Here is a 9,833-nt window from a genome sequence, read left to right as displayed (position 1 = left end):
GGCAACAAGAAAGGCTTTTGGGTCGTATACATTCAAGTAAACTGTTTTCCTATGCAAAGTTTCCCTGGTTGCGTGAAAAAGAGCCGAAATAGCTCAGTTGGGAGAGCGTTAGACTGAACATCTAAAGGTCCCTGGTTCGATCCCGGGTTTCGGCAACACGAGTGGCTTTTGGGTCGTGTATCTTTACGTAAATTATTTGCTTCAGTAAAGTTTCCCTGTTTGCATGAAAGAGAGCCGAAATAGCTCAGTTGGGAGAGCGTTAGACTGAAGATCTAAAGGTCCATGGTTCGACCCCGGGTTTCGGCAATATGAAATCTTTTTGGATCGTGTATCTTAAAGTAAATTATTTGCTTCAGTAAAGTTTCCCTGTTCGCATGAAAGAGAGCCGAAATAGCTCAGTTGGGAGAGCGTTAGACTGAAGATTTAAAGGTCCATGGTTCGATCCCGGGTTTCGGCAATATGAAATCTTTTTGGGTCGTGTATCTTAAAGTAAATTATTTCCAAAGGAAAGTTTCCCTGGTTGCATGAAAAAGAGCCGAAATAGCTCAGTTGGGAGAGCGTTAGACTGAAGTTCTAAAGGTCCTTGGTTCGAGCCCGGGTTTCGGCAACAAGAAAGGCTTTTGGGTCGTATACATTCAAGTAAACTGTTTTCCTATGCAAAGTTTCCCTGGTTGCGTGAAAAAGAGCCGAAATAGCTCAGTTGGGAGAGCGTTAGACTGAAGACTTAAAGGTCCCTGGTTCGTTCCCGGGTTTCGGCAATATGAAATCTTTTTGGATCGTGTATCTTAAAGTAAATTATTTGCTTCAGTAAAGTTTCCCTGTTTGGACGAAAGAGAGCCGAAATAGCTCAGTTGGGAGAGCGTTAGACTGAAGATGTAAAGGTCCCTGGTTCGATTCCGGGTTTCGGCAACACGAGTGGTTTTTGGGTCGTGTATCTTTAAGTAAATTATTTGCTTCAGTAAAGTTTCCCTGTTTGCATGAAAGAGAGCCGAAATAACTCAGTTGGGAGAGCGTTAGACTGAAGATCTAAAGGTCCCTGGTTCGATCCCGGGTTTCGGCAACAAGAAAGGCTTTTGGGTCGTAGACATTAAAGTAAACTGTTTTCTTATGCAAAGTTTCCCTGGTTGCGTGAAAAAGAGCCGAAATAGCTCAGTTGGGAGAGCGTTAGACTGAAGATCTAAAGGTCCCTGGTTCGATCCCGGGTTTCGGCAATATGAAATCTTTTTGGGTCGTGTATCTTAAAGTAAATTATTTCCAAAGGAAAGTTTCCCTGGTTGCTTGAAAAAAAGCCGAAATAGCTCAGTTGGGAGAGCGTTAGACTGAAGTTCTAAAGGTCCCTGGTTCGAGCCCGGGTTTCGGCAAAAAGAAAGGCTTTTGGGTCGTATACATTCAAGTAAACTGTTTTCCTATGCAAAGTTTCCCTGGTTGCGTGAAAAAGAGCCGAAATAGCTCAGTTGGGAGAGCGTTAGACTGAAGACTTAAAGGTCCCTGGTTCGTTCCCGGGTTTCGGCAATATAAAATCTTTTTGGATCGTGTATCTTAAAGTAAATTATTTCCAAATGAAAGTTTCCCTGGTTGCGTGAAAAAGAGCCGAAATAGCTCAGTTGGGAGAGCGTTAGACTGAAGACTTAAAGGTCCCTGGTTCGTTCCCGGGTTTCGGCAATATGAAATCTTTTTGGATCGTGTATCTTAAAGTAAATTATTTGCTTCAGTAAAGTTTCCCTGTTTGGACGAAAGAGAGCCGAAATAGCTCAGTTGGGAGATCGTTAGACTGAACATCTAAAGGTCCCTGGTTCGATCCCGGGTTTCGGCCACACGAGTGGTTTTTGGGTCGTGTATCTTTAAGTAAATTATTTGCTTCAGTAAAGTTTCCCTGTTTGCATGAAAGAGAGCCGAAATAGCTCAGTTGGGAGAGCGTTAGACTGAAGATCTAAAGGTCCATGGTTCGATCCCGGGTTTCGGCAATATGAAATCTTTTTGGATCGTGTATCTTAAAGTAAATTATTTGCTTCAGTAAAGTTTCCCTGTTCGCATGAAAGAGAGCCGAAATAGCTCAGTTGGGAGAGCGTTAGACTGAAGATTTAAAGGTCCATGGTTCGATCTGAGTTTCGGGAATATGAAATCTTTTTGGATCGTGTATCTTAAAGTAAATTATTTCCAAAGGAAAGTTTCCTGGTTGCATGAAAAATAGCCGAAATAGCTCAGTTGGGAGAGCGTTAGACTGAAGTTCTAAAGGTCCCTGGTTCGAGCCCGGGTTTCGGCAACAAGAAAGGCTTTTGGGTCGTATACATTCAAGTAAACTGTTTTCCTATGCAAAGTTTCCCTGGTTGCGTGAAAAAGAGCCGAAATAGCTCAGTTGGGAGAGCGTTAGACTGAACATCTAAAGGTCCCTGGTTCGATCCCGGGTTTCGGCAACACGAGTGGTTTTTGGGTCGTGTATCTTTAAGTAAATTATTTGCTTCAGTAAAGTTTCCCTGTTTGCATGAAAGAGAGCCGAAATAGCTCAGTTGGGAGAGCGTTAGACTGAAGATCTAAAGGTTCATGGTTCGATCCCGGGTTTCGGCAATATGAAATCTTTTTGGATCGTGTATCTTAAAGTAAATTATTTGCTTCAGTAAAGTTTCCCTGTTTGCACGAAAGAGAGCCGAAATAGCTCATTTGGGAGAGCGTTGAACTGAAGATCTAAAGGTCCCTGGTTCGATTCCGGGTTTCGGCAACACGAGTGGTTTTTGGGTCGTGTATCTTTAAGTAAATTATTTGCTTCAGTAAAGTTTCCCTGTTTGCATGAAAGAGAGCCGAAATAGCTCAGTTGGGAGAGCGTTAGACTGAAGATCTAAAGGTCCATGGTTCGATCCCGGGTTTCGGCAATATGAAATCTTTTTGGATCGTGTATCTTAAAATAAATTATTTCCAAAGGAAAGTTTCCTGGTTGCATGAAAAAGAGCCGAAATAGCTCAGTTGGGAGAGCGTTAGACTGAAGATCTAAAGGTCCCTGGTTCGATCCCGGGTTTCGGCAACAAGAAAGGCTTTTGGGTCGTAGACATTAAAGTAAACTGTTTTCTTATGCAAAGTTTCCCTGGTTGCGTGAAAAAGAGCCGAAATAGCTCAGTTGGGAGAGCGTTAGACTGAAGATCTAAAGGTCCCTGGTTCGATCCCGGGTTTCGGCAATATGAAATCTTTTTGGGTCGTGTATCTTAAAGTAAATTATTTCCAAAGGAAAGTTTCCCTGGTTGCTTGAAAAAAAGCCGAAATAGCTCAGTTGGGAGAGCGTTATACTGAAGTTCTAAAGGTCCCTGGTTCGAGCCCGGGTTTTCTGCAAAAAGAAAGGCTTTTGGGTCGTATACATTCAAGTAAACTGTTTTCCTATGCAAAGTTTCCCTGGTTGCGTGAAAAAGAGCCGAAATAGCTCAGTTGGGAGAGCGTTAGACTGAAGACTTAAAGGTCCCTGGTTCGTTCCCGGGTTTCGGCAATATGAAATCTTTTTGGATCGTGTATCTTAAAGTAAATTATTTGCTTCAGTAAAGTTTCCCTGTTTGGACGAAAGAGAGCCGAAATAGCTCAGTTGGGAGATCGTTAGACTGAACATCTAAAGGTCCCTGGTTCGATCCCGGGTTTCGGCAACACGAGTGGTTTTTGGGTCGTGTATCTTTAAGTAAATTATTTGCTTCAGTAAAGTTTCCCTGTTCGCATGAAAGAGAGCCGAAATAGCTCAGTTGGGAGAGCGTTAGACTGAAGATCTAAAGGTCCATGGTTCGATCCGGGGTTTCGGCAATATGAAATCTTTTTGGATCGTGTATCTTAAAGTAAATTATTTCCAAATGAAAGTTTCCCTGGTTGGATGAAAAAGTGCCGAAATAGCTCAGTTGGGAGAGCGTTAGACTGAAGTTCTAAAGGTCCCTGGTTCGAGCCCGGGTTTCGGCAACAAGAAAGGCTTTTGGGTCGTATACATTCAAGTTTCCTATGCAAAGTTTCCCTGGTTGCGTGAACAAGAGCCGAAATAGCTCAGTTGGAAGAGCGTTAGACTGAACATCTAAAGGTCCCTGGTTCGATCCCGGGTTTCGGCAATATGAATTCTTTTTGGGTCGTGTATCTTTAAGTAAATTATTTGCTTCAGTAAAGTTTCCCTGATTGCATGAAAGAGAGCCGAAATAGCTCAGTTGGGAGAGCGTTAGACTGAACATCTAAAGGTCCCTGGTTCGATCCCGGGTTTCGGCAACACGAGTGGTTTTTGGGTCGTGTATCTTTAAGTAAATTATTTGCTTCAGTAAAGTTTCCCTGTTCGCATGAAAGAGAGCCGAAATAGCTCAGTTGGGAGAGCGTTAGACTGAAGATCTAAAGGTCCATGGTTCGATCCGGGGTTTCGGCAATATGAAATCTTTTTGGATCGTGTATCTTAAAGTAAATTATTTCCAAATGAAAGTTTCCATGGTTGGATGAAAAAGTGCCGAAATAGCTCAGTTGGGAGAGCGTTAGACTGAAGTTCTAAAGGTCCCTGGTTCGAGCCCGGGTTTCGGCAACAAGAAAGGCTTTTGGGTCGTATACATTCAAGTAAACTGTTTTCCTATGCAAAGTTTCCCTGGTTGCGTGAACAAGAGCCGAAATAGCTCAGTTGGGAGAGCTTTAGACTGAACATCTAAAGGTCCCTGGTTCGATCCCGGGTTTCGGCAATATGAATTCTTTTTGGGTCGTGTATCTTTAAGTAAATTATTTGCTTCAGTAAAGTTTCCCTGTTTGCATGAAAGAGAGCCGAAATAGCTCAGTTGGGAGAGCGTTAGACTGAAGATCTAAAGGTCCATGGTTCGATCCCGGGTTTCGGCAATATGAAATCTTTTTGGATCGTGTATCTTAAAGTAAATTATTTGCTTCAGTAAAGTTTCCCTGTTCGCATGAAAGAGAGCCGAAATAGCTCAGTTGGGAGAGCGTTAGACTGAAGATTTAAAGGTCCATGGTTCGATCCGGGTTTCGGCAATATGAAATCTTTTTGGATCGTGTATCTTAAAGTAAATTATTTCCAAAGGAAAGTTTCCTGGTTGCATGAAAAAGAGCCGAAATAGCTCAGTTGGGAGAGCGTTAGACTGAAGTTCTAAAGGTCCCTGGTTCGAGCCCGGGTTTCGGCAACAAGAAAGGCTTTTGGGTCGTATACATTCAAGTAAACTGTTTTCCTATGCAAAGTTTCCCTGGTTGCGTGAAAAAGAGCCGAAATAGCTCAGTTGGGAGAGCGTTAGACTGAAGACTTAAAGGTCCCTGGTTCGTTCCCGGGTTTCGGCAATATAAAATCTTTTTGGATCGTGTATCTTAAAGTAAATTATTTCCAAATGAAAGTTTCCCTGGTTGCGTGAAAAAGAGCCGAAATAGCTCAGTTGGGAGAGCGTTAGACTGAAGACTTAAAGGTCCCTGGTTCGTTCCCGGGTTTCGGCAATATGAAATCTTTTTGGATCGTGTATCTTAAAGTAAATTATTTGCTTCAGTAAAGTTTCCCTGTTTGGACGAAAGAGAGCCGAAATAGCTCAGTTGGGAGATCGTTAGACTGAACATCTAAAGGTCCCTGGTTCGATCCCGGGTTTCGGCCACACGAGTGGTTTTTGGGTCGTGTATCTTTAAGTAAATTATTTGCTTCAGTAAAGTTTCCCTGTTTGCATGAAAGAGAGCCGAAATAGCTCAGTTGGGAGAGCGTTAGACTGAAGATCTAAAGGTCCATGGTTCGATCCCGGGTTTCGGCAATATGAAATCTTTTTGGATCGTGTATCTTAAAGTAAATTATTTGCTTCAGTAAAGTTTCCCTGTTCGCATGAAAGAGAGCCGAAATAGCTCAGTTGGGAGAGCGTTAGACTGAAGATTTAAAGGTCCATGGTTCGATCTGAGTTTCGGGAATATGAAATCTTTTTGGATCGTGTATCTTAAAGTAAATTATTTCCAAAGGAAAGTTTCCTGGTTGCATGAAAAATAGCCGAAATAGCTCAGTTGGGAGAGCGTTAGACTGAAGTTCTAAAGGTCCCTGGTTCGAGCCCGGGTTTCGGCAACAAGAAAGGCTTTTGGGTCGTATACATTCAAGTAAACTGTTTTCCTATGCAAAGTTTCCCTGGTTGCGTGAAAAAGAGCCGAAATAGCTCAGTTGGGAGAGCGTTAGACTGAACATCTAAAGGTCCCTGGTTCGATCCCGGGTTTCGGCAACACGAGTGGTTTTTGGGTCGTGTATCTTTAAGTAAATTATTTGCTTCAGTAAAGTTTCCCTGTTTGCATGAAAGAGAGCCGAAATAGCTCAGTTGGGAGAGCGTTAGACTGAAGATCTAAAGGTTCATGGTTCGATCCCGGGTTTCGGCAATATGAAATCTTTTTGGATCGTGTATCTTAAAGTAAATTATTTGCTTCAGTAAAGTTTCCCTGTTTGCACGAAAGAGAGCCGAAATAGCTCATTTGGGAGAGCGTTGAACTGAAGATCTAAAGGTCCCTGGTTCGATTCCGGGTTTCGGCAACACGAGTGGTTTTTGGGTCGTGTATCTTTAAGTAAATTATTTGCTTCAGTAAAGTTTCCCTGTTTGCATGAAAGAGAGCCGAAATAGCTCAGTTGGGAGAGCGTTAGACTGAAGATCTAAAGGTCCATGGTTCGATCCCGGGTTTCGGCAATATGAAATCTTTTTGGATCGTGTATCTTAAAATAAATTATTTCCAAAGGAAAGTTTCCTGGTTGCATGAAAAAGAGCCGAAATAGCTCAGTTGGGAGAGCGTTAGACTGAAGATCTAAAGGTCCCTGGTTCGATCCCGGGTTTCGGCAACAAGAAAGGCTTTTGGGTCGTAGACATTAAAGTAAACTGTTTTCTTATGCAAAGTTTCCCTGGTTGCGTGAAAAAGAGCCGAAATAGCTCAGTTGGGAGAGCGTTAGACTGAAGATCTAAAGGTCCCTGGTTCGATCCCGGGTTTCGGCAATATGAAATCTTTTTGGGTCGTGTATCTTAAAGTAAATTATTTCCAAAGGAAAGTTTCCCTGGTTGCTTGAAAAAAAGCCGAAATAGCTCAGTTGGGAGAGCGTTATACTGAAGTTCTAAAGGTCCCTTGTTCGAGCCCGGGTTTTCTGCAAAAAGAAAGGCTTTTGGGTCGTATACATTCAAGTAAACTGTTTTCCTATGCAAAGTTTCCCTGGTTGCGTGAAAAAGAGCCGAAATAGCTCAGTTGGGAGAGCGTTAGACTGAAGACTTAAAGGTCCCTGGTTCGTTCCCGGGTTTCGGCAATATGAAATCTTTTTGGATCGTGTATCTTAAAGTAAATTATTTGCTTCAGTAAAGTTTCCCTGTTTGGACGAAAGAGAGCCGAAATAGCTCAGTTGGGAGATCGTTAGACTGAACATCTAAAGGTCCCTGGTTCGATCCCGGGTTTCGGCAACACGAGTGGTTTTTGGGTCGTGTATCTTTAAGTAAATTATTTGCTTCAGTAAAGTTTCCCTGTTCGCATGAAAGAGAGCCGAAATAGCTCAGTTGGGAGAGCGTTAGACTGAAGATCTAAAGGTCCATGGTTCGATCCGGGGTTTCGGCAATATGAAATCTTTTTGGATCGTGTATCTTAAAGTAAATTATTTCCAAATGAAAGTTTCCCTGGTTGGATGAAAAAGTGCCGAAATAGCTCAGTTGGGAGAGCGTTAGACTGAAGTTCTAAAGGTCCCTGGTTCGAGCCCGGGTTTCGGCAACAAGAAAGGCTTTTGGGTCGTATACATTCAAGTTTCCTATGCAAAGTTTCCCTGGTTGCGTGAACAAGAGCCGAAATAGCTCAGTTGGAAGAGCGTTAGACTGAACATCTAAAGGTCCCTGGTTCGATCCCGGGTTTCGGCAATATGAATTCTTTTTGGGTCGTGTATCTTTAAGTAAATTATTTGCTTCAGTAAAGTTTCCCTGATTGCATGAAAGAGAGCCGAAATAGCTCAGTTGGGAGAGCGTTAGACTGAACATCTAAAGGTCCCTGGTTCGATCCCGGGTTTCGGCAACACGAGTGGTTTTTGGGTCGTGTATCTTTAAGTAAATTATTTGCTTCAGTAAAGTTTCCCTGTTCGCATGAAAGAGAGCCGAAATAGCTCAGTTGGGAGAGCGTTAGACTGAAGATCTAAAGGTCCATGGTTCGATCCGGGGTTTCGGCAATATGAAATCTTTTTGGATCGTGTATCTTAAAGTAAATTATTTCCAAATGAAAGTTTCCCTGGTTGGATGAAAAAGTGCCGAAATAGCTCAGTTGGGAGAGCGTTAGACTGAAGTTCTAAAGGTCCCTGGTTCGAGCCCGGGTTTCGGCAACAAGAAAGGCTTTTGGGTCGTATACATTCAAGTAAACTGTTTTCCTATGCAAAGTTTCCCTGGTTGCGTGAACAAGAGCCGAAATAGCTCAGTTGGGAGAGCTTTAGACTGAACATCTAAAGGTCCCTGGTTCGATCCCGGGTTTCGGCAATATGAATTCTTTTTGGGTCGTGTATCTTTAAGTAAATTATTTGCTTCAGTAAAGTTTCCCTGTTTGCATGAAAGAGAGCCGAAATAGCTCAGTTGGGAGAGCGTTAGACTGAAGATCTAAAGGTTCATGGTTCGATCCCGGGTTTCGGCAATATGAAATATTTTTGGATCGTGTATCTTAAAGTAAATTATTTCCAAAGGAAAGTTTCCTGGTTGCATGAAAAAGAGCCGAAATAGCTCAGTTGGGAGAGCGTTAGACTGAAGTTCTAAAGGTCCCTGGTTCGAGCGCGGGTTTCGGCAACAAGAAAGGCTTTTGGGTCGTATACATTCAAGTAAACTGTTTTCCTATGCAAAGTTTCCCTGGTTGCGTGAAAAAGAGCCGAAATAGCTCAGTTGGGAGAGCGTTAGACTGAACATCTAAAGGTCCCTGGTTCGATCCCGGGTTTCGGCAACACGAGTGGTTTTTGGGTCGTGTATCTTTAAGTAAATTATTTGCTTCAGTAAAGTTTCCCTGTTTGCTTGAAAGAGAGCCGAAATAGCTCAGTTGGGAGAGCGTTAGACTGAAGATCTAAAGGTTCATGGTTCGATCCCGGGTTTCGGCAATATGAAATCTTTTTGGATCGTGTATATTAAAGTAAATTATTTGCTTCAGTAAAGTTTCCCTGTTTGCACGAAAGAGAGCCGAAATAGCTCATTTGGGAGAGCGTTGAACTGAAGATCTAAAGGTCCCTGGTTCGATTCCGGGTTTCGGCAACACGAGTGGTTTTTGGGTCGTGTATCTTTAAGTAAATTATTTGCTTCAGTAAAGTTTCCCTGTTTGCATGAAAGAGAGCCGAAATAGCTCAGTTGGGAGAGCGTTAGACTGAAGATCTAAAGGTCCATGGCTCGAACCCGGGTTTCGGCAATATGAAATCTTTTTGGATCGTGTATCTTAAAATAAATTATTTCCAAAGGAAAGTTTCCTGGTTGCATGAAAAAGAGCCGAAATAGCTCAGTTGGGAGAGCGTTAGACTGAAGATCTAAAGGTCCCTGGTTCGATCCCGGGTTTCGGCCACAAGAAAGGCTTTTGGGTCGTAGACATTAAAGTAAAGTGTATTCTTATGCAAAGTTTCCCTGGTTGCGTGAAAAAGAGCCGAAATAGCTCAGTTGGGAGAGCGTTAGACTAAAGATCTAAAGGTCCCTGGTTCGATCCCGGGTTTCGGCAATATGAAATCTTTTTGGGTCGTGTATCTTAAAGTAAATTATTTCCAAAGGAAAGTTTCCCTGGTTGCTTGAAAAAGAGCCGAAATAGCTCAGTTGGGAGAGCGTTAGACTGAAGTTCTAAAGGTCCCTGGTTCGAGCCCGGGTTTCGGCAACAAGAAAGGCTTTTGGGTCGTATACATTCAAGTAAACTGTTTTCCTATGCAAAGT

The 9,833-nt window shown here is 42.7% G+C and overlaps 32 non-coding genes across 32 annotated transcripts; all 32 read left to right on the top strand.

The window, feature by feature from the left end:
* The first annotated feature begins 82 nt into the window (after positions 1-82).
* On the top strand, positions 83-155 carry TRNAF-GAA (transfer RNA phenylalanine (anticodon GAA)). Its single transcript has one exon. It is a non-coding gene; the product is annotated as a tRNA-Phe (tRNA).
* A 379-nt stretch (positions 156-534) lies between these two features.
* Positions 535-607, top strand: TRNAF-GAA (transfer RNA phenylalanine (anticodon GAA)). The gene has a single exon. It is a non-coding gene; the product is annotated as a tRNA-Phe (tRNA).
* A 531-nt stretch (positions 608-1,138) lies between these two features.
* On the top strand, positions 1,139-1,211 carry TRNAF-GAA (transfer RNA phenylalanine (anticodon GAA)). The gene has a single exon. It is a non-coding gene; the product is annotated as a tRNA-Phe (tRNA).
* A 77-nt stretch (positions 1,212-1,288) lies between these two features.
* On the top strand, positions 1,289-1,361 carry TRNAF-GAA (transfer RNA phenylalanine (anticodon GAA)). The gene has a single exon. It is a non-coding gene; the product is annotated as a tRNA-Phe (tRNA).
* A 530-nt stretch (positions 1,362-1,891) lies between these two features.
* TRNAF-GAA (transfer RNA phenylalanine (anticodon GAA)) lies at positions 1,892-1,964 on the top strand. Its single transcript has one exon. It is a non-coding gene; the product is annotated as a tRNA-Phe (tRNA).
* A 226-nt stretch (positions 1,965-2,190) lies between these two features.
* TRNAF-GAA (transfer RNA phenylalanine (anticodon GAA)) lies at positions 2,191-2,263 on the top strand. Its single transcript has one exon. It is a non-coding gene; the product is annotated as a tRNA-Phe (tRNA).
* A 78-nt stretch (positions 2,264-2,341) lies between these two features.
* TRNAF-GAA (transfer RNA phenylalanine (anticodon GAA)) lies at positions 2,342-2,414 on the top strand. The gene has a single exon. It is a non-coding gene; the product is annotated as a tRNA-Phe (tRNA).
* A 380-nt stretch (positions 2,415-2,794) lies between these two features.
* On the top strand, positions 2,795-2,867 carry TRNAF-GAA (transfer RNA phenylalanine (anticodon GAA)). Its single transcript has one exon. It is a non-coding gene; the product is annotated as a tRNA-Phe (tRNA).
* Positions 2,868-2,943: 76 nt separating this feature from the next.
* TRNAF-GAA (transfer RNA phenylalanine (anticodon GAA)) lies at positions 2,944-3,016 on the top strand. Its single transcript has one exon. It is a non-coding gene; the product is annotated as a tRNA-Phe (tRNA).
* Positions 3,017-3,094: 78 nt separating this feature from the next.
* TRNAF-GAA (transfer RNA phenylalanine (anticodon GAA)) lies at positions 3,095-3,167 on the top strand. The gene has a single exon. It is a non-coding gene; the product is annotated as a tRNA-Phe (tRNA).
* Positions 3,168-3,848: 681 nt separating this feature from the next.
* On the top strand, positions 3,849-3,921 carry TRNAF-GAA (transfer RNA phenylalanine (anticodon GAA)). Its single transcript has one exon. It is a non-coding gene; the product is annotated as a tRNA-Phe (tRNA).
* A 70-nt stretch (positions 3,922-3,991) lies between these two features.
* TRNAF-GAA (transfer RNA phenylalanine (anticodon GAA)) lies at positions 3,992-4,064 on the top strand. The gene has a single exon. It is a non-coding gene; the product is annotated as a tRNA-Phe (tRNA).
* Positions 4,065-4,142: 78 nt separating this feature from the next.
* On the top strand, positions 4,143-4,215 carry TRNAF-GAA (transfer RNA phenylalanine (anticodon GAA)). The gene has a single exon. It is a non-coding gene; the product is annotated as a tRNA-Phe (tRNA).
* Positions 4,216-4,443: 228 nt separating this feature from the next.
* Positions 4,444-4,516, top strand: TRNAF-GAA (transfer RNA phenylalanine (anticodon GAA)). Its single transcript has one exon. It is a non-coding gene; the product is annotated as a tRNA-Phe (tRNA).
* A 78-nt stretch (positions 4,517-4,594) lies between these two features.
* Positions 4,595-4,667, top strand: TRNAF-GAA (transfer RNA phenylalanine (anticodon GAA)). Its single transcript has one exon. It is a non-coding gene; the product is annotated as a tRNA-Phe (tRNA).
* A 78-nt stretch (positions 4,668-4,745) lies between these two features.
* On the top strand, positions 4,746-4,818 carry TRNAF-GAA (transfer RNA phenylalanine (anticodon GAA)). The gene has a single exon. It is a non-coding gene; the product is annotated as a tRNA-Phe (tRNA).
* A 226-nt stretch (positions 4,819-5,044) lies between these two features.
* On the top strand, positions 5,045-5,117 carry TRNAF-GAA (transfer RNA phenylalanine (anticodon GAA)). The gene has a single exon. It is a non-coding gene; the product is annotated as a tRNA-Phe (tRNA).
* Positions 5,118-5,647: 530 nt separating this feature from the next.
* TRNAF-GAA (transfer RNA phenylalanine (anticodon GAA)) lies at positions 5,648-5,720 on the top strand. The gene has a single exon. It is a non-coding gene; the product is annotated as a tRNA-Phe (tRNA).
* Positions 5,721-5,946: 226 nt separating this feature from the next.
* On the top strand, positions 5,947-6,019 carry TRNAF-GAA (transfer RNA phenylalanine (anticodon GAA)). Its single transcript has one exon. It is a non-coding gene; the product is annotated as a tRNA-Phe (tRNA).
* Positions 6,020-6,097: 78 nt separating this feature from the next.
* On the top strand, positions 6,098-6,170 carry TRNAF-GAA (transfer RNA phenylalanine (anticodon GAA)). The gene has a single exon. It is a non-coding gene; the product is annotated as a tRNA-Phe (tRNA).
* Positions 6,171-6,550: 380 nt separating this feature from the next.
* On the top strand, positions 6,551-6,623 carry TRNAF-GAA (transfer RNA phenylalanine (anticodon GAA)). Its single transcript has one exon. It is a non-coding gene; the product is annotated as a tRNA-Phe (tRNA).
* Positions 6,624-6,699: 76 nt separating this feature from the next.
* TRNAF-GAA (transfer RNA phenylalanine (anticodon GAA)) lies at positions 6,700-6,772 on the top strand. Its single transcript has one exon. It is a non-coding gene; the product is annotated as a tRNA-Phe (tRNA).
* Positions 6,773-6,850: 78 nt separating this feature from the next.
* On the top strand, positions 6,851-6,923 carry TRNAF-GAA (transfer RNA phenylalanine (anticodon GAA)). Its single transcript has one exon. It is a non-coding gene; the product is annotated as a tRNA-Phe (tRNA).
* Positions 6,924-7,604: 681 nt separating this feature from the next.
* TRNAF-GAA (transfer RNA phenylalanine (anticodon GAA)) lies at positions 7,605-7,677 on the top strand. Its single transcript has one exon. It is a non-coding gene; the product is annotated as a tRNA-Phe (tRNA).
* Positions 7,678-7,747: 70 nt separating this feature from the next.
* On the top strand, positions 7,748-7,820 carry TRNAF-GAA (transfer RNA phenylalanine (anticodon GAA)). Its single transcript has one exon. It is a non-coding gene; the product is annotated as a tRNA-Phe (tRNA).
* Positions 7,821-7,898: 78 nt separating this feature from the next.
* On the top strand, positions 7,899-7,971 carry TRNAF-GAA (transfer RNA phenylalanine (anticodon GAA)). Its single transcript has one exon. It is a non-coding gene; the product is annotated as a tRNA-Phe (tRNA).
* A 228-nt stretch (positions 7,972-8,199) lies between these two features.
* On the top strand, positions 8,200-8,272 carry TRNAF-GAA (transfer RNA phenylalanine (anticodon GAA)). The gene has a single exon. It is a non-coding gene; the product is annotated as a tRNA-Phe (tRNA).
* Positions 8,273-8,350: 78 nt separating this feature from the next.
* On the top strand, positions 8,351-8,423 carry TRNAF-GAA (transfer RNA phenylalanine (anticodon GAA)). The gene has a single exon. It is a non-coding gene; the product is annotated as a tRNA-Phe (tRNA).
* Positions 8,424-8,801: 378 nt separating this feature from the next.
* Positions 8,802-8,874, top strand: TRNAF-GAA (transfer RNA phenylalanine (anticodon GAA)). The gene has a single exon. It is a non-coding gene; the product is annotated as a tRNA-Phe (tRNA).
* A 529-nt stretch (positions 8,875-9,403) lies between these two features.
* TRNAF-GAA (transfer RNA phenylalanine (anticodon GAA)) lies at positions 9,404-9,476 on the top strand. Its single transcript has one exon. It is a non-coding gene; the product is annotated as a tRNA-Phe (tRNA).
* Positions 9,477-9,554: 78 nt separating this feature from the next.
* Positions 9,555-9,627, top strand: TRNAF-AAA (transfer RNA phenylalanine (anticodon AAA)). The gene has a single exon. It is a non-coding gene; the product is annotated as a tRNA-Phe (tRNA).
* Positions 9,628-9,704: 77 nt separating this feature from the next.
* On the top strand, positions 9,705-9,777 carry TRNAF-GAA (transfer RNA phenylalanine (anticodon GAA)). Its single transcript has one exon. It is a non-coding gene; the product is annotated as a tRNA-Phe (tRNA).
* The last annotated feature ends 56 nt before the right edge of the window (positions 9,778-9,833 follow it).

Source organism: Phalangium opilio, unplaced genomic scaffold, assembly GCF_054372755.1.
Source record: "Phalangium opilio isolate 3A_F unplaced genomic scaffold, DU_Popi_V2 ptg000038l_1, whole genome shotgun sequence".
NCBI lineage: Eukaryota > Metazoa > Arthropoda > Arachnida > Opiliones > Phalangiidae > Phalangium > Phalangium opilio.
This window is presented reverse-complemented; position numbering and strand designations above follow the sequence as displayed.